Source organism: Hyperoodon ampullatus (assembly GCF_949752795.1).
Source record: "Hyperoodon ampullatus genome assembly, chromosome: 19".
In the NCBI taxonomy this organism is placed as follows: Eukaryota; Metazoa; Chordata; class Mammalia; order Artiodactyla; family Ziphiidae; genus Hyperoodon; species Hyperoodon ampullatus.
This window is the reverse complement of record NC_136932.1, coordinates 16,551,639-16,570,239: the sequence shown is the minus strand read 5'-3', so window position 1 is coordinate 16,570,239 and position 18,601 is coordinate 16,551,639. Positions and strand designations below refer to the sequence as shown.

General features: G+C 47.7%; 1 protein-coding gene across 2 annotated transcripts in view; it reads right to left on the bottom strand.

Moving 5' to 3' along the window:
- Nucleotides 1–18,601, bottom strand: part of CYTH1 (cytohesin 1) — a gene marked incomplete at its 3' end in the record, with an annotated part of 375,946 nt that overhangs the window by 61,255 nt on the left and 296,090 nt on the right. Inside the window, exon 1 of one of the 2 annotated variants that reach the window (XM_079724491.1) lies at nt 10,835–10,862. The exons of the other annotated variant lie outside the window; for it this stretch is intronic. Of the gene's footprint in view, nt 1–10,834; nt 10,863–18,601 lie in introns of those variants that run through there. 2 annotated transcript variants of the gene reach the window in all.

Sequence of the window (18,601 nt, the reverse complement as noted above, 5' to 3'; positions counted from 1 at the left end):
CCATTTCTATAAAATGCTGGGGAACACAAACCAATCTGTAGTGACAAAAAGATCCAGGGTGCCTGGGGTAAAGGGAGGGATGGGCTGCAGATGGACGTAAAGAACCTTTTCATGGCAATGGAAATGTTCTGTATCTTGACGGTGATGGTGGTTTCAATGGTGTACAAATCTGTCAAATATAGCTCATCAGACTGTACACTTCACATAGATACAGTTGACTGTATGTAAATTATACCTCGATAAAGTTATTTTAAAAAAAACTACAATAAGGGGGAATCAGAAAAGTTTGTAGCAAAAAGATAAATGGAAATGAATGTACTTGTTATCACTAAGTAAGATGTTCCAACGTCACCGTTGGTAACCTAGTTTGCTGTGGAGGCCCCACCAAGCCCTCCGGAATGGCCGCTGATGACGGCCTTCACAGCAGACCCTCCCCAGGCTCCTGCTGCATGTCCCCCCCTTGACTGATGTACACAGAGCACCTCACTCGACCCTTCACAATGCCCTGCAAGGCAGGTGCGACTGTGTCACTACCCCAAGTCTGTGCCCCTTAGAGAAGACAGATAATCTGCCCAAGGCACAAGGTGGCCAGGGTAAAAATTAAGGGTGACTGATGAAAAATTCATGACAGTGCACTTTGCTCTTTTTTTTTTTTTTTTTTTTGGCCATGCCACGCGACTTGTGGGATCTTAGTTCCCTGACCAGGGATCGAACCCAGGCCCTTGGTAGTGAAAGCACGGAGTCCTAACCACTGGACTGCCAGGAACTCCCAAACAATGCACTTTGGAAAGAGTATTAAAAGACAAAGTTATCAAGCCAAGTTTAAGCTTCTTTCTACCAGAGAGTCCCTAAACAGGCACTGTCCTCCCTATCTGTACAGAAAAGGATTCTAAAACCTATCTGTTCAGAATTAAATCGTGGTTTGTGTAGACTCACTTTCAAAAGTCTTTAACACAATTTGTGGATGCAGATGTCTATAAAAAGCCCTTTTCAGTCACAAGGGGACACAGGAGTGCTGAGAAGTCAGGAACATAAAGCTCAACCGCTGGCCTGTGTCCAATAAACACAAGGTGGGAAGCAGATGAGTTCTCACCCTAACTTAACTCTTAAGAAACCCTCATCTGAGCTCAACAGAGAATACAGCTGGATGAAACATACCCAGAAAAACCAGCTCCTTTTCTTGGTTAAAGGTCAAAGTTCTCCTTCCATCTAGAATGCAAGGTCCCTGAGAACTCTGTTCACGTCTAAATTCCAAGACCCACAGACTGCCCAGCTCCTAATTGGTACTCAATAAATATCTGTTGACTAAATTAACAAGAAATGACCTGGGAAAGAAGCTGCTATAATTCCCATTCTGATTTATACGAGCACTAGGCAAGGTCTTAGAATAAAGCTACCCCACCAACACTGAGAAGAGAGAGAGAAAAAAATATTTAAAAGTTACATCAAAAAACTAATGGTTAAAAAACAATTCAATGTTTGGAAGGATAAATTAACAAATATCATCATATACTAGTGTGAAATGTAAACGTAAATGTGACAGAACTTTCTGGAAAATCACTTGACAGTACATATCAAGAGACATATCAAAGTTTTTAGTCACTGACCCAGTGATTCCACTTACAGGAATCTAGCCTAAGAAAAGAATCAGAAATGTGGGCAAAGTTTTACCAACAATGATGTTACAGGGTTATCTGTTACAGGAACAGAGAGGAAACTTCTAAATGACCAACAAGAAAGGGCAATTAATCAAATCAGGGCGCCACCATATTACAATGCATTTGGCATAGGCAGGCCACCATAGGGCCCCAGCATCCCCACACGTCTTTTGTCACATCTGGTTGGTCAAGGAGACCGCAGCGTGACCTGCTGGCTCCCAGGGGAGGGCTGGCTTGTCTGCTGCTTGCTGCGGAAGGTGCTAAGCCCTGGGGCCCTGGTCCCTCGGCTGCAGACCAACCCAATTCAAGAGTGCCCATCGTCTGGGCTCATCCCATCACCCTGTGGGACTTGGTGTCAGGGAAGCCGCAGCCCCAGCCTGGGTTCCGGTGTCTGCTGGGCTCCACGTGATAAACTGTCTGGTTCTGACCCAGTGAGGCCTGCCACCTTCCTCCAGCCCCTCCTTTGGACTCTTGTTTTCCCCACCGTCCTCTATGAGGATGGGGTCTTTCCCTGGCAGATGCCACCAAAAAATCATCCATATATAAATTTTAATGGCACAGAAAAACACTTATGTTTTTTTTAAAAAAGCTACAAAACATTCCACAGAGTGACTGGAACTAGTTTTTAAGCTTTTTGTTGTTGTTGTTGCTAATAAGATCCAGACATATAACCCCCAAGCTTCAGTTTATCTAGTAATTCCAAATTTCCCTTTATCAAATCTTACACTCCACATTTCCGCAGCTGTTTTATGTAAATTACTTTCACATGCACTCTCTTATTTGACCTTGCAACAACCCTGCAAGGCAGGTAGGAAAGATACCACTGTCTACACTTTGCAGGGGACGTGGGGATACCAAGTGACTTGCCCAAGATCACAGGGCCATTAGAGACAATACCAGACCCAGAAGCCAGGCCAGACTACATGTGCAGTGCTCTTTCTACCATACCATTCATGCCTGCTCAGCACTATATAACCAGACTGCTAAAATGTGATAAATGGAGTGGATGTCCTCCCCTTTCTCTCTGCTAATCCACTTCCCTTCAAGGTGGGAACTTTTCTGAGCAGCTGCTCTGTTTTCTGTTTCATTGATTTCCGCTCTTTTATATTCTCTGTCCTTCTGCTTGCTTTGATGTCATTTTCTCCTTCTGGCTAGTCTCTTAAGATGGAAGCTGAGGTTTAAGCTTATTTTTTAAATCCTACATTTTCCAAAAAGGACTTAAGGTCGGTGGACATGTAGGGATATGCATGAAAGAAAACTATACCAAAATGTTCACAGTGATGAGTCCATGGGAGTTCATTACACTCTTCCCTGCACTTTTGCATGTGTTTGAAATTTTCCATAATGTTAACTTTTCAAAGCTCGCCCAGCATGCTAAAGAGGACATATACAATTACAGCCAGCCTAGCACAGCCAGACTATCCACCAACACCCCCTGAGGAGAGGCTGAGAGCTCCTCGGAAGACGCTCTGGCAGGTGACTGCGGGCCTCGGCCCTTCCACAGGCCTCGTGTGCCGGGCAATCCACGTCCCAAGTGGGACATGGGAAGGCTCTTTTCAGGTCACTTCCTCTGCTGTGCAGATCAGGGCTCCAGGATGGCGCCTGCCCAGGGGCTGCCCAGCAACTGAGCAACACACAGGGAAAGTGTCTTCTAAAAGGAGCAACACTAAAACCACACAGACACTTGGGGAAGCTGAAGTGGGGAGGCAGATAAACTTGGTGGCTATAATAAAGGAGTTAAAAAAAAAAAACAAACCCAAGCTTGGTTATTTTTTGCTCCTTTGATCTGCTGAGCCTCTTCTTACAAACCTCTGCTTGAAAGCTCAAAATCCTCTAAGGGGAATTCTGAATGGCCTAAAGCAAAACCCCATCAATTAGATGGTTACCGTTGGAAAAATGCATTTAACACTCAGCCAACCCTTCCTACAATCCTTGACACAAATCCTCACACCATCATTTCAAACAAACACAGGAAATAAAGGGAACCATCTCTAATGCAAGCCAGGGCCAAGCAACGTGACCCCCAAGAGAGCAGCGCAAGCTTCCTGAGAGTGTCTTCTACATCCTCGAATTTAGGCTCTTTGAAAATATGTGTGTCCGTGTGTGTACAAATGTATGTATGTATGTATGTATTCATTCATTCTTGGATCCTACCCTGGAGGGTCCTGGTTCATTAGCTATGGCTAGAGTGCGGCCCCAGAGTAAACTGCCTTTTAAACTGACACAGGCGATTCTGTAGATTAGCCAGGCGTGGACACACCATTCTAATCCCTATTTACTAGATTACCAACGCAGATGGGCAGGTTAAACAGACTATTGATACTTTTGTAATTTCAGCCTGAGTCCCGCAGCAATGCAGGAGCACACATCCTGGCTCACGCGGTCTCTACGTGCGAGATCCCCCGACTTTTGCCTTCAAACGGTCCCGAACTTATTTTCTCCAAGCGGCAAATCTCCAATCACAATTCAGTCTCACAGAGACTGTTTTCTTCAGTTCTGTGGCTCCAGGCAAGAATCGGGGGATGTGTAACCTATTTTTGTGTGGAAATCAACTGACCTTGGGGCTAACACAGAGAACTAAAACCGTGCAAACTTCCTAGAGCCTAGTAAAGCCCCTTTAAAAGTCAAAAGTGACTTCTAACTACATGCTTTTCTCTATCAATTGTGTTTTTACCATAAGGATGTTACTTTCATAATTTTTTTAAAGTAGAAGTTTAAATTCCTCTTATGAAAACGCTATATGTACACGTTTATATGTTTAAGAAAATGAGAGATAACAGCAAGATGAAAAAAGGGAAAGAACAGTAGTAGCTAGCCAAAACTCAGTTTTGTATCCTTGAAATCCATTCAGGGTGGAAATCAAACCAAATGAGCCTTTAACACGAATTTGTGAAAGAGTAATCACACCTAGCCTGCTTCCTCTACACGGATGCCCATCAAGTGACGTGAGGAAAAAAGGCAGATGACTGGGAAAATAATCACCGAACAATATCATGTCAATATATTCCTCTAGAATAATTAACTCCTTTTTCCTATCAAGCTCCATTGTTCAGGGATGTTTCCATTACCTGAAACCAAAAAAAAATTCTCTTTGCTACCACAGTAAGTACAAAAGCACTCCTAAGGACGGGCAGCAACAACATAGCCCTCTGACTGGAGACATTCTCTGTTCTGGCAATTTGATGACAAATAGGGCCGCTGAGGAGCAGAACAGGACATACAGGTCAGAGTTTGTTGCTGCTCTGCATGTGTGCTGAATGAGGAACGCTCTTCCAGGACAAGAAATGCTTAACAAAACCAGAAAAAGTCTACACAATACTGTAGTCCTTCCTATTCACGTGGAACATCTCCTCAAGAAGAGAGAGGTCTCTCCTCATGAGAAACAGCCTAGGAACAAAAGCGCTAGGGTGATGTGGTCTGCAGAACATGGCCCCCAGAGATGTCCTGACCCTAGTCCCTGGACAATGGGGATCTGGTAAATTCCACAGCAAAGGGGAATTAAGGTTGCAGATGGAATTAAGGTTGCTAATCAGCTGACCTAGAGATGGAGAGATTATCCTGGATTATCTGGGTGGGCACAACATGATCACAAGGGGGCTTAAAAGTGGAAGTGGGGCAAAGTCAGCATCAGAGTGATGAGATATGAGAAAGACTTGATCAGTCATTGGTGGTTTTGAGGATGTAATGAGAGAAATAAAACAAAACAAAACAGATGTAATAGGGCCACGAGCCAAGGGATGCAGGTGGCTTCTAAAGGGTGGAAAACGCAAGGACATGGAGGCTCCCCTAGAGCTTCCAGAAGGAACAGAGCTGACACCTTGATTTTAGCCCTGAGACCCATTCCAGACTTGTGACCCACCCCCAGAACAATAAAATAAATTTGCGTTGTTTTAAGCCACTAAATTCATGATAATTTGTTACGATAACCATAAGAAACTAATACAGTGAAGCCACTTCTTTTGTCTCTCTATGGTTCTGAGGGCATGTCCAGAAAAGATCCAAGTCAAAGCAGCATCCTACCAACATGCCCAGTTGCTTTCCTGATTTTTTTAATCCCCAAAATTTTTAATCCTTGTCAAGATACATACATTTGTCTAATACCTTAATACTTCCTAAAATAAAGTGGACTCACACCAGAAATCACCTTACTGTAGGTTACGTTAGCCCTCTTAAAGAATTTCTTCATCTCACTCATCTTTCAAGAATAGAATAATCATATGTTTTGTCCAAACATCTCTTTTTAAAGATTTGTACTGAAATCTCTGAATGCATAGAAAGCGTCCCCATAACCCTTGCAGCAAGCCAGTAGTGTGGAACTTCCTAACTGGTTATTACCACAACCAGCTGCAGCAAGAACCAAGCCCCCAAATAAACCACAAAACACAGAAGAATGAAAAAGGACAGAGCACGTGTGAGATAAGAGGGGTAAATTCTAATTTCAACAACAACTTGCAAGTTTACAGGAGCAATTTCAATGACCTTAGTTTCCACATCAAAACCAGATGGGCGGGAGAGAGTGTGGACTCAACAATTCCCTCAACAAACTCAAGAGTCTACGGTGTACCAGGCCCAGTCTTAGGCACCTGGGTTGTGTCTGGTAACAGAAGATGAAGATTCCTGTCTCCGTGGAGCTTCCATTTCAGCTGGAGAAGCCCAGCCACATGTAATAAACGTAATCGGTAGTAGGCGATGAGTGCCTGGGGAAGGGGGTGGGAGTCAAGCAGAGTTGGGGGGCAGAGGCATGCAGTGCAGGCTGCTTAATTAACTGCACGCACATCTGGGTAAGCCTCCCTGGGAGGAAGGGAACCTAAACCAAGGCTGGTAAGTGAGGGGACTGATCACGAGGACGTCCGGGTGGGAAGCATCCCGGCAGGCAGTGGGCCGAGTGGAGAGAGCAGAGGTGTAGAGGTCTTCAAGGGCCTCCCTGGAGACCATGGCCCAGAAGGTGTGCCTCCGGAGCTAGACCACAAAGGCTAGGGCAGAATCCCTGTTTCTCTGAGAATACTGTAAACCCACAAAATAATCTCTCCATTCCAACCCTGCAATCTTTTCAGAAATTCATTTCCTCCATGCTTTGTCTGGACACTGGGGGAAATCACTGGAAGTGTTTGTCAAAGTTACTGAATCAGCTGAAGAAGTCACCCTTGCCCACCACCGGTAAAAGTCACCATGAAGGAGGAGAGCCACTCCGGGGAGGAAGCGTGCCTGACGCGGCCACTAAGGTGACCACGAGGTCTGGGACTCTGAGACGACAGCCCAGGGTGCTCAGGAGCTGCTCCAACCCCACCTTATTGTTGGGTGTCATCCTGACACAAGGGTGATGGTCCAGGGGAGGTGAGACTTAGGAGGCGAAAAGCAAGAGGCGTGAGAATGAGGACGCTGGGGTCCTGGACTGCCTGGGTGTCCTGAACCACAGCCCTCTTGCAGGCGCTCCCGCAGCTGGGCTACGAGCAGTCAAATGACCAAAGGCTGGTTTCAAAAACTCCTGCAAACACCGTCATAAATCAGCATGCTCACTTAGGAAGCTAGGCCCCAAAGTCTTTTTGAGCCTGCAAAGCTGAAGTCCTGCTCCAGAATCCTCGGTGACCCCTCTAGGGGATTTTCGTACGGACAAGGCCCTGACAGGAGGCACAAACTACGAAGTTAGAGCAGCAGTGGCGGAGGGGGGGTGATGCTGGGAGGTACCATCATTCCCCTGAAGAAATACTGTGCCATCACAGCAGTCTCCTGTTTCACTGTTGGGTTTCCTCTCTCAACAGGCTCTTCTTTATTTTTATTTTTTTGAATTTTATTTATTTTTTTATATAGCAGGTTCTTATTAGTTACCTATTTTACACATATTAGTGTATATATGTCAATCCCGATCTCTCAATTCATCCCACCACCACCAGCTCCCACCCCCCACCCCCCCAACACTTTCCCTCCTTGGCGTCCATACATTTGTTCTAACAAGCTCTTCTATTTCGTCCTAAGGGGTGAAAGGTGAGGAACCACACTAGAAGGCGCCTGGAAATGGCTGAGAGGCCAGCTTCAGGACAGATCTGCAGGAGGCAGGACTCCTGTATTAACCTTCACCTGGTTACCTGGGCTTCACATATAAACTCTGGCTGCCCAACCATAGGACGTGTCTGGCTCCAGGGGACCCTCAAAGGCCAGGAGCGTGACTCCTGTCGCCACACCAGCCCCCATTTACCAGAGGCCACAGGAGAAGCCAACACAACCCAACAGACTAGGAGGAAGAAACAGGCTTTACTGTATGATCTACCTAACCCCTCAAATCTCAACCCTAAAATTAACAATGGGCTCTTTCAATATACATCTGTTTAATAACCTGCAACATAGGTTTTAACCAAAAAAGTAACCAAAGTGTATCAAGACACAGAACTCATGGAATTGGAACTCCTAATTCCGGGAGAAAAACAGAAAGTTTAGAAAGTTTATAAAAAGTATATAAGTATATAAGGTGGGGCTTCCCTGGTGGCGCAAGTGGTTGAGAGTCCGCCTGCCGATGCAGGGGAAACGGGTTCGTGCCCCGGTCTGGGAGGATCCCGCATGCCGCGGAGCGGCTGGGCCTGTGAGCCATGGCCGCTGGGCCTGTGCGTCCGGAGCCTGTGCTCCGCAACGGGGGGGGCCACAGCAGTGAGAGGCCCACATACCGCAAAAAAAAAAAAAAAAAAAAAAAAGTATACAAGGTATGTATACCTTTTACATGTATAAGCATGTAAAAGTGAAGAGAGGGGTGTGAAATAATAGGAAATAGGAATGAACAGGCTATTTGCAGCAACGTGGATGGACCCAGAGATGATCATACCAAGTGAAGTCACAGACAGACAAAGACAAATATCATATGATATCACTTATATGTAGAACCTAAAAAAAAAATACAAATGAGCTTATTTACAAAACAGAAATAGACTCACAGAAAACAAACATATGGTTACCAAAGGGGAAAGTGGGGGCAGGGATAAATTAGGAGTTTATGATTAACAGATACACACTACTATAAATAAAACAGATAAACAACAAGGACCTAGAGTACAGCACAGCACAGGAAACTACATTCAATATCTTATAATAACCTATAATGGAAAAGAAGCTGAAAAAGAATATATATATTTGTATAAATGAATCACTTTGCTGTATATTGAAACTAACACAACATTGTAAATCAACTATACTAAAATTCAAAACAAAAAAAAAGAACAAGCAGGCCGGCAGCAGAAGTGGTGAGCACACAGGCTCTGCCGTCGGAGAATCTGGTTCCAGTGCCAGCTCTGCCACTCATCAGCCAGGTCACCTTTTATAAATAAATCTCTTAACCTTTCTATCTTGTCACCTGTTAAGAGGGCGCGGCCACTGTTCTCCCCAGCCAGGATTACTGTGAGGACTCAACAAGAATGTACAGAAGATGTTTGTTCAGCAGAGAACTTAGCGCAGAGCAAGCAGTTAACTGCTGCTGCAAAAATAGTTATAGTGGTAACACATGCTCTGCAATGCTTCCACCTCGTTTCATCCCCAAGTTAGGTGGTTTACTCAAAAGTATATCTCACCCAAAACACACTGAAAACTAGAACCCTCCAGGCTCCCACAGCATTTGTTTATATCTTCATCAGAGCATCTGTCATATATTCTTCATTGAAATTTTTCAATTCATCAACCCCCCTACACTGTGAGCTTCTTGAAAACAGGGCCCGTATTTTAAAATTCTTCATAGCCTCGGCATCAAGAAAATGCCCCGACACAAAGAAGATAATGAAAATGGGATGAATAGATGGACAGATGATGGAGAGCTGGAAAATAATTTAGAAGGCAAGAAAGACAAAGGAATCAAGTATTTTTTCAAGCATGAGTAATTGGGGTGATAAGTAAATGGGGATAAAAGTTTTTTTAAAAAGGGGGGGAGGGGGAGTCTGGAGAGGAGAGTAGAAGGGAGAGAGGAAGAACGTCGCCTTCCGATGCTGAATTTGAGATGACAGAATACCCGGGGGAAACGTCAAGCAGGCAGCTGAAAATGCAAGAATACAGCTAAAAATCAAAACACTCTCTTAATTCCAATCATTAGGGCTGTTGGAAAAAGTATTTCAGGGAAGCAGAGATCATAAGAGGAAATAACTTAAGCTAAAAAGGTTGCAAACACATGCAGTCTGGCAGCTGCTGTGTGTAAAAGCCTCAACAGACAAAATGAAATATGAGCCCCATCCTACATGGGGTTCACAGCACATGGTCTATGAAAACCTTAATCCAAGACTGGTTCAGAGTAGTTTTCAAAAAAGAGTCTAAAACACAGTCTTAGGTGTCCCCACATTTAAAACAAAAGCCTCTCCATTCTGCATTGCCTTCTAGATGCTGCCCCCTCTCTGTTCATTTCATCTAGTTTCTTTTTTTTTTTTTTTTTTTTTATAAATTTATTTATTTATTATTGGCTGTGTTGGGTCTTCGTTTCTGTGTGAGGGCCTTCTCTAGTTGGCGGCGAGCGGGGGCCACTCTTCATCGCGGTGCGCAGGCCTCTCTTGTTGCGGAGCACAGGCTCCAGACGCGCAGGCTCAGTAGTTGTGGCTCACGGGCCCAGTTGCTCCGCGGCATGTGGGATCCTCCCAGACCAGGGCTCGAACCCGTGTCCCTTACATTGGCAGGCAGATTCTCAACCACTGTGCCACCAGGGAAGCCCCCATTTCATCTAGTTTCTTAAAAGAGTTCTATATATACATATATAGAACTGCACAGTCTCCTTTTCGGGCCGCTTCCTCTGCCCAGCCCTTCAACGGTGGCACGCCCAAGATGACGACCCTGGACCTCTTCTCAGTCAGCATGTCACATCACCCCTTCCCTGCCTCCACTCCCACTGGTGTGTTGGTAATTCCCTGAGTTCCAGTTCCGAATCCAGCTGCCTAAATGGACCTCCCCCCGTGGAAGGCCCGTACGAACCTCATGACTCCACTCAGTGTGTCCTCACCTGAGCTCCTGCGTTCCACTCTGCTCACTCAGTCTAGACACTCTCTATAAGTGGTCGGTCTCCCCGAGCCTCATCCTGTTTCCTTATCGTCCTTCGAAGCTCTGTCCCTCCCAAACTCTGGCAACCAAATCCTATCAATTTCAGGTCCTTACCCAGTCTCGTGCTCGTTCCCCCCTTCCTCCCACACCTACTGCCTTAACTCAGGCCCCATCCTCTACCCCGCCCGGATGCCTGCAACAGCTCCCAGAGGGGCTCCACGCTGCCCAGCTGCACCACACCAGACGGGGGAATCTTTCCAAAATGCAAAATCATCACCTCGAAACAGGCCAGCCCAACGCCTCATGGCTCCTCGTGGCACAGAGAAGAAAGTCCTGGGTCCCACGCAGGAGCCCTCGGGACCCTCCCCGCCCTCCCCCCAGGCACACAGAACCATCTGCAGCTCCCCACAGGAGCCGGTTACTCCATTCGCCTGGCCTCTGCTCAATCTCTCTGCATGAAATGTATTTCTTCGCCATATCCACCTAGTTAGCACCAACTCAACTCAAAATCCAGCCCAAGTGCCAGCTCTTCTGTGAACTGTCCTCCGCCCCATCTGGTCCCACCCTGACCCCAGGTAGAACTGCTCTCCTCTGTGTGCCTGAGTTTTCCCGTACACCTGTCACATCCACTCTAATACTCTCCTTCACAGCCTTCTTCCACGTCTGTCTCCTCCTTCTCGGCTCGAAGCATCTGTGACAGTAGGGGCTGCGTGGTGTGGTCACTAGTGCTTGTTGACTGAATAAGCCTTTATAAATTGCTCACAGAAACCAAGCCTGTTTCAGGACTACTGAAGGGGAAAGTTTTTTAATAGCATTAAACCATTCCATCATTCATACCCAACTTTAATAATTACAATATAGGCTGCAGGGGCTTCCCTGGTGGCGTAGTGGTTAAGAATCTGCCTGCCAATGCAGGGGACACAGGTTCGAGCCCTGGCCCAGGAAGAGCCCACATGCTGCAGAGCAACTAAACCCATGTGCCACAAGTACTGAGCCTGCGCTCAGAGCCCGCGAGCCACAACTACTGAGCCCGCGTGCCACAACTACTGAAGCCCGCACACCTAGAGCCCGTGCTCCGCAACAAGAGAAGCCACCGCAATGAGAAGCCTGCACACCGCAACAAAGAGTAGCCCCCGCTCACCACAACGAGAAAGCCTGCGTGCAGCAACAAAGACCCAGCGCAGCCAAAAATAAATAAATAAATAAATAAATTTATTAAAAAAAAAAAAAACAATATAGACTGCAACAATGCCAGATAAAGGCATGCTTTTGAAATAGAAACGTCCTTTTTATTTTGGGCCAGGCCACACCACACGGCTCGTGGGATCTTAGTTTCCCAACCAGGGATGGAACCCAGGCTCCCAGCAGTGAGAGTGCAGAGTCCTAACTACTGGACTGCCAGGGAATTCCCATAGAAATCTTCTTGAAGACTCAAAAAAAAAAAAAAAAAAAAAGTGGAAGACGCAGAAAGCACTGGGCTAAGGAAGGTGACATCCTGACCCTCGCTAAAGCAGCCAGCCTCACAGGAAGCAGCTCACAGCCATCTCACCACCACAAAAGCAGAAAGACAGAGCATCGCAGCATCTTGCATAATGAAGAATAACAAAAATCCCCTACACAGCCTTCACCCTATATTACATTTTTTTAGTCCATGGGAAGAGAGAAGGAAAACAACATTACCAGCAGTTTCAAAGAATGTGGGATTCACTTCTTGAAAATTTCTAAATAATTTTCCACCTCCTCCAGACCTCTATTATTGCAACTGAAACTGAGCGACAATAATTAGAGAGACAGTCGAGAGGCAGTGTGGCAATGGAGCAGATGGACAGGTTTGGGCAAAGTGCTTTTCTTTCAGAGCCCCCTGTCCACAACTTTTGTCTCGGAGAGTGAGCAGGAAAGGGGTGAAGAGGGCTACAGGAGTGGAGACTCCACCAGCCACACGGCTCTCAGGCTCAAGCTTTCCGTCCTCTGCCTCATGTCTCTCTCATTCACACACACACACACACACGTTCCCACCCTCCTCCCCCACCAAGTAACCTCTATGTTTGCTCTCACGTTGGAATAAGAAGGCGCTCTCCTTCTAGTTCTTACTGGAGAACTACCTAATCTTGAAGGCATGAAATACATAAGAAAAAACTCTATTTGGCAAGATGGTTTTTGACTAACACCCAGGACATTCAGAAAGGGGCAGGCAGGTATGAACCCTAAGATTCCACAGACTGAACTATTTATCATTGTAACCCAAACCAATAAAAGCCACTTAACTCGCAATTTCTCCCCTAAAGGAAACATTTTGTATCTGGCCAGAAGACAATATATGGGTTGAGAGATCTTCAATCTTTAAGACAAAAACTAAGGAAGTGTAAATAAGAGACTCTACAAATGGTCAAAATCTGACCCAAATCCCAATCAGAACAAATATATATTTTCCCCACGCTTAAAATATCAGAATGAGAAAAACGTAAATCAGCTGATTTAACAGAGGCCTTAAAGAAGGAGTTAATCTCAGGTAAATAAATAAAGAAACCATCATTTCATGTGAACAGCCAGGTCATAATACACAAATATGCAAAAGAAATTTTTTTTAACCTAGCTAGTAATCAACAGATATAATGAGGTGCTATTTGTAACCATTAAATTAGTTTAAAAAAAAAGCTTTCATATGCTAATCCTCACCGGTGGCACATTTGCAGTGATACTGGAACACATACCCCCATACGTGGCTAAGAACAGGGTAGACTGATACAGCCCTTTTGGAAAGCAAATTGGCACCACGCATCAAGAATTCTCAAAATCGGGCTTCCCTGGTGGCGCAGTGGTTGAGAGTCCGCCTGCTGATGCAGGGGACACGGGTTCGTGCCCCAGTCCGGGAGGATCCCACATGCCGCGGAGCGGCTAGGCCCGTGAGCCATGGCCGCTGAGCCTGTGCGTCCGGAGCCTGTGCTCCGCAACGGGAGAGGCCACAACAGTGAGAGGCCCACATATCACTAAAAAAAAAAAAAAAAAAGAATTCTCAAAATGTTTATATCCTCTGACATGTTAATGTCACCCCTGGAAATCTACCCTAAAGACCACAAAATGTGTAATTATGGTAACCTTATGCTCCAGATTTTCTAAGAAAGCCCTGACTTCATGTAATTGTATTCTTTTCAATTAACGCAAATCACTAAGAGTGGAACTACCCTAGAAACAATGAAAGTCATCAATATCATAGAAAAATGAAGAAAACTGGTTTGGCACAGGGTCAATCAGAAAAGTGTTCTAGTTTCTGTTGGGATGGAGGGTTGAAGACAAAAATTCAAGCTCGATGAATGTTAACTTTTGCCACATGGAACCTGGTTCAATCTGTTATTCCCTCAACAGTTGCTGAGCTGCTTCTATTGGGTACTGGGCCCCAGGCTTGTTCTGGAGGCACAAAGACGAAACAGCAAATCTCTCTAGACGCCACGGGCTCCCACGCACCATCCTGCGGCAGCGCCCATGCGTGTCACTGCCAACACCTCACTTTAATCTTCTGAGGACGGCAGGTGTGCCTGGTTAAGATCAACATCTCCACTCTCTCAAGAGAGGCTTATTTCTTAAAGACCTCTTCTCCCTCGTGCTGCAGGATAGGGATCAGCCTGAAGCTAATAAAAGCCGAGAGGAGTTAAGATCTGTGTTTGAGAAGTAAAAGCCTTGAACGGCACGCTGAGTTCAACGATCTTAAGAACGCATGCTCAGAAATTGGATTATTTTGTCAGAGTCATCACCACTAACATTTCCGATGTTACTACTAGATGGACCCCGCCCATCTCTACCTCGAGACCTGTCCTAAGAGAGAGGCAGGCAAACACACAGGCAACCTCTGGAGCAGCAATTCCCAGAGTCAGAGCCGTCTGAGAACCGGATTAAAGCTAAAGACTCTCCAAAAATGCACATTCACAAAAACTCTTGCATACAATCTCAGAGGGGCCTGAAAGCCCATTAAGGGGCAGGTTGCAGGTTAAAAATGTCTGCTCAAGTTCAGAGGTCACAAAGAGGAACAGAGTTACTGAGTCTTTTCTTGGGCAGGGAACCCTATGAAGGCAAAAATACCTCTTCCTTTTGCAAATGAGAATTGTGACATCCAGGAAGTACAGTCATCTAATAAGAAGGTAAAATGACCGGAAAAAAACACCTCCCAATTACTCCACAGTGTTTAGAAAGAAGCTGCCGGGGGATAAAGACCAGCCAGACACAAGCATTATGAACATCTTTCTTAAAGTGTCAATTAAGCATTTAGAAAATCCCTAATTCCACATTTTTCCAAAAAAAAAAAAAGCTTTGAAATGACTTTTGTTTGTCCTTCTCACCCCCCCCCACACCCCACATAGGTCTCCAGAGTACAGTTTATCACACCACGTGTGCAGTCTGAACCACGCTGCACTGGTCTAGTGAGTTAAGACCCTCCGAATAAACAATTCAGGATCACAGGGAGTATACGGGAGAGAGGGCTGACGAACTCAGTGGTGTGGTCTCTGGGTCCGTACAGGACACCAAAGAGTATGCCGTCAAGAAAGGCCTTCTGGTGAGTTTTCGAAATTCTCTTTCAATGAACAGAGAAACTCTAAGACTAATTCTCTTTCTTTAGCTTATTATAAATGAGCTATGTTTCAAAGGTTTTTTATACCAAGGTGGTAGCTTGGAAATCATAACCCATTTCCCCAAAGATACAATGTTAAAAACAGTACTAGTGTCCCAGGCTGACTCATGAACCACCAGTGGTTCTGAGGGAACCCCTGGACCTGGCATTCTATGTGCTTTATGAGTCCGTAGCACGCACTTCCTTTTGAAATGTGGAATCTGAATAGTTGTCTTATCTTTTGAGGTAAATTCTCTGTAGAACCTAGGAGAGAAATGGACAGTTCTGGAGACTAAGGCAAACCCTTAAAGAACTGGGAGCCTTATTCTTCATATGATTACCTTGAGCTATTAGGTACTTTTTGTGTGGTAAACCCTATGGGTGGGGAATCTTCTTTAGGTCAATATTTCTGTTTCCTCCAAAATACAAAGAATATGATTTTTTTTAATTGCATAAAGAGAAAGAAAGGAAGAACTTCTTCCTCATCTTTATGTGTGGTCAGCAGAATAACGGACCCAAGAGATGTCCCTGTCCCAATCCCAGAACCTGCGAACATGTTACCCCTACATGGCAAAAGGGGGATTACCATTGCAGAATTAAGGTTGCTGATCCTCATCTATATCCAGGTGTGTCCAATGGAATCACAGGGTCCTAACTAGAAGAGGCAGAGGTCAGAGAGAAATGAGAAGATGCTGCCTGCTGGCTTTGAAGACGGAAGGTGGCCACCAGCCAAGGAATGTGGGCAGCCTTCAGAAGCTGGAAAAGGTAAGGAAATGGACGTTCCCTTAGGACCTCCAGAAAGGAACACAGACCAGTAAACACCTTGATTTTCTCTCAGTGAGAGCAAATCTGGACTTCTGACCTCCAGAACTATAAGATAATAAATGTATGTTCTTTTGAGCCACCAAGCTTGCGCTAACCTGTCACAGCCACCACAGGAAACAAATATTCCCCTGCTTCCATTCACCCCGTCCAAGCACAAATTCATGCCACTGGTGGCAAAGCAGTCACTGTGTTAAAAGCAACCATACCAACAGCTTCCTGCCTCGCCCGGTAGGTAAGAACGCCAGAAGAGGGCACGAAGAAATCCTGGCAGAACACTGGGATCTGCAAGAGATTAAACAGCAAGAGAAGGCACAGCAGCAGGCAAAGCTGGAGAAGACTTCTCCTGGGTGGGCAGAAAGACAGAAGCCTGGAGGAGCCAAAAAATCCTTCGGGACCAGCCAGGAGGTGATTTTTTTTCAACCACAGAAGAAAAGCACACACTACTTTTACTTGGAAGGTAACAAGGGGACATCTGATGGGTACCCATCCCTCACATGCTCTGGACTTCAGGCCACGAGTGGTGGCCATTCCCCTGTCTGCCACTCAGGGCTGTGGGGCATTAACCCACCTTTTCTGCGGTCAGTGGTTCCTCAATGACTTACTCATAAATAACAGAAAACCGTAACAACATGCTTTACCCGTCTCCTTTTAACATACTCCATGACAAAGCTTGCTCCCTCAGAACTTAAGAAACAAACACCACCTATATCAATTAGTCAATAAAGCAGGATTCGGTTCCCTTTAGCCACACAAGCATTTTTAACTGTGCTCTCTGTACTCTGCTACCAAACCACAAAAGTTCACCACTTGTTCTATCTGCCATTCTTTCATCTCTCAGGAATAAAACGTTAAATTAACTAAAGCATTTCACAGAACCTTCTAAAACACGGGCGATCTGAAGCTATTTGAGGGAGGAATGCCCTGCCGATGGCCAACAGTTCCCAGGATCAGGTTAGCTGGTGGAGGATTTGGAAACTGGTAGTTTTGTCAAGTTTTCCCTGTCTGTGTGATGTGATGACTATGCCGCGTCTCTGTGCACAGATGAGAAAGCAAACTTGCGTTTCTCCGCGCCCCTCGGGCTTCACAGGCAGGCGTTTTGGACCAGCAGCCCGTTCACACAGAACGGCGGGCAGCGATCGTCAACCCGGGCCTTGGAGTGGCCGTTGGCCGAGGTCCTGGTCCCGATGGCACCCCCTGGTCGCAGCCTGTCCACTTCGGGTTCGCTGCCTGTGTTTTCTCATTTTCGTTTCTGAACAAAGACATGGACCCGGGCACACAACTTGCCAACACCTAAGGGGCCGGAAACTACGGAAAATGCCCGGGGGGAACTTAAGCGTTCGCGGGGGCCCGCGGCGGGGCTGTGGGGCGACCGGGCCTGCGCCGGACAGAGGCCCGCGACCCCCTCCTGAGACCCTGGCCCCGAATTCGCGGCCCCGAGACCCTCTCCTCGCGAAACCCGCCCGAGACCCCGGTCTCGAGACCCTCGTGCCGGAGACCCCCGCCCCGGAGACCCAGGCCCTGAGACCCCAGTCCTACGAACCCGGCCCCAGAGACCCGAGCCCGACGACCCCCGGCGCTGACCCCGGAGACCTGGGCAGTCCGACGCCGGCCCCTCAGCGCCCCTCAGCCTTCAGCCTCAGGGCCCCGGGTGACCCCTGCCCTGCGGAGGTCCCCGCCCGGCCCGGCCGCCCTAGGCTCGCGTCCGGCACCACCGTCCCCGGGAAACGCGAGCCGCCAGAGGCGCGGCAGGGCGCCGGGCCGGAGAAGGGAGGAAGCGAGGGAGAGGGCGTCCGCCGGCCGGGCCGCGGGCCGTACTGACCGTAGCTGTCGTCCTCGTCCATGGTGCCAAGCGCCGGGTTCCGCGCCGGGCTCGCCGCTCGCCCCTGGACCCGTAGCTCCTGGCCCTTCTCGCCCAGCGCGTCTCGGAGCCCCGCCCCCGGCTCCGCGCCCGCCACCCGCCCCTTGCCTCCCGCGGGGCGCCCCGCCCGCCGCCTGCGCGCCCCGCCCGCCGCCTGCGCGCGCGCACACCACCGCAGCACGCGGCCGCCTCCCGACCCGCGCCTGCGCACGCGCGCCCGGCCAGGCCCCGCCCCCAGGCCCGCGGCCCCGCCCCCACCGCCCGCGCCCCAACCCTCCGGGCTGCGTCCTATAGCCTGCCTGCGCCTGCGTACGCGCTCCCGCCCAGGCCCCGCCCCCCCGACTGGTCCCTCGACCCGAGGCCCCGCCTCATACCACGCCCCAGCCCGAGGCCCCGCCCCGGCCGCCTCCAGGGGCGCAGCGGGTTTCGGATTTCTCAAGGGCGGCACAGGCCTGGGGTACACAGCACGGAGTCTGGCGGCCCACAAAGGCCCAAGGTCGTGTCCGGCCACTGAAGGGCAGGGTGGTCCTCGTTGACGTCAGCCTCGCAGGTCCGGCCCTCCCCAGACTGCCAGAGACGCCCGGTCCTTGGTCAGAGACCAGAGCATTTGAATTCATTATTTCTGAGGTCTGAACCTTAGCACCGTGAATGTCATGAGCTCACTGCCTT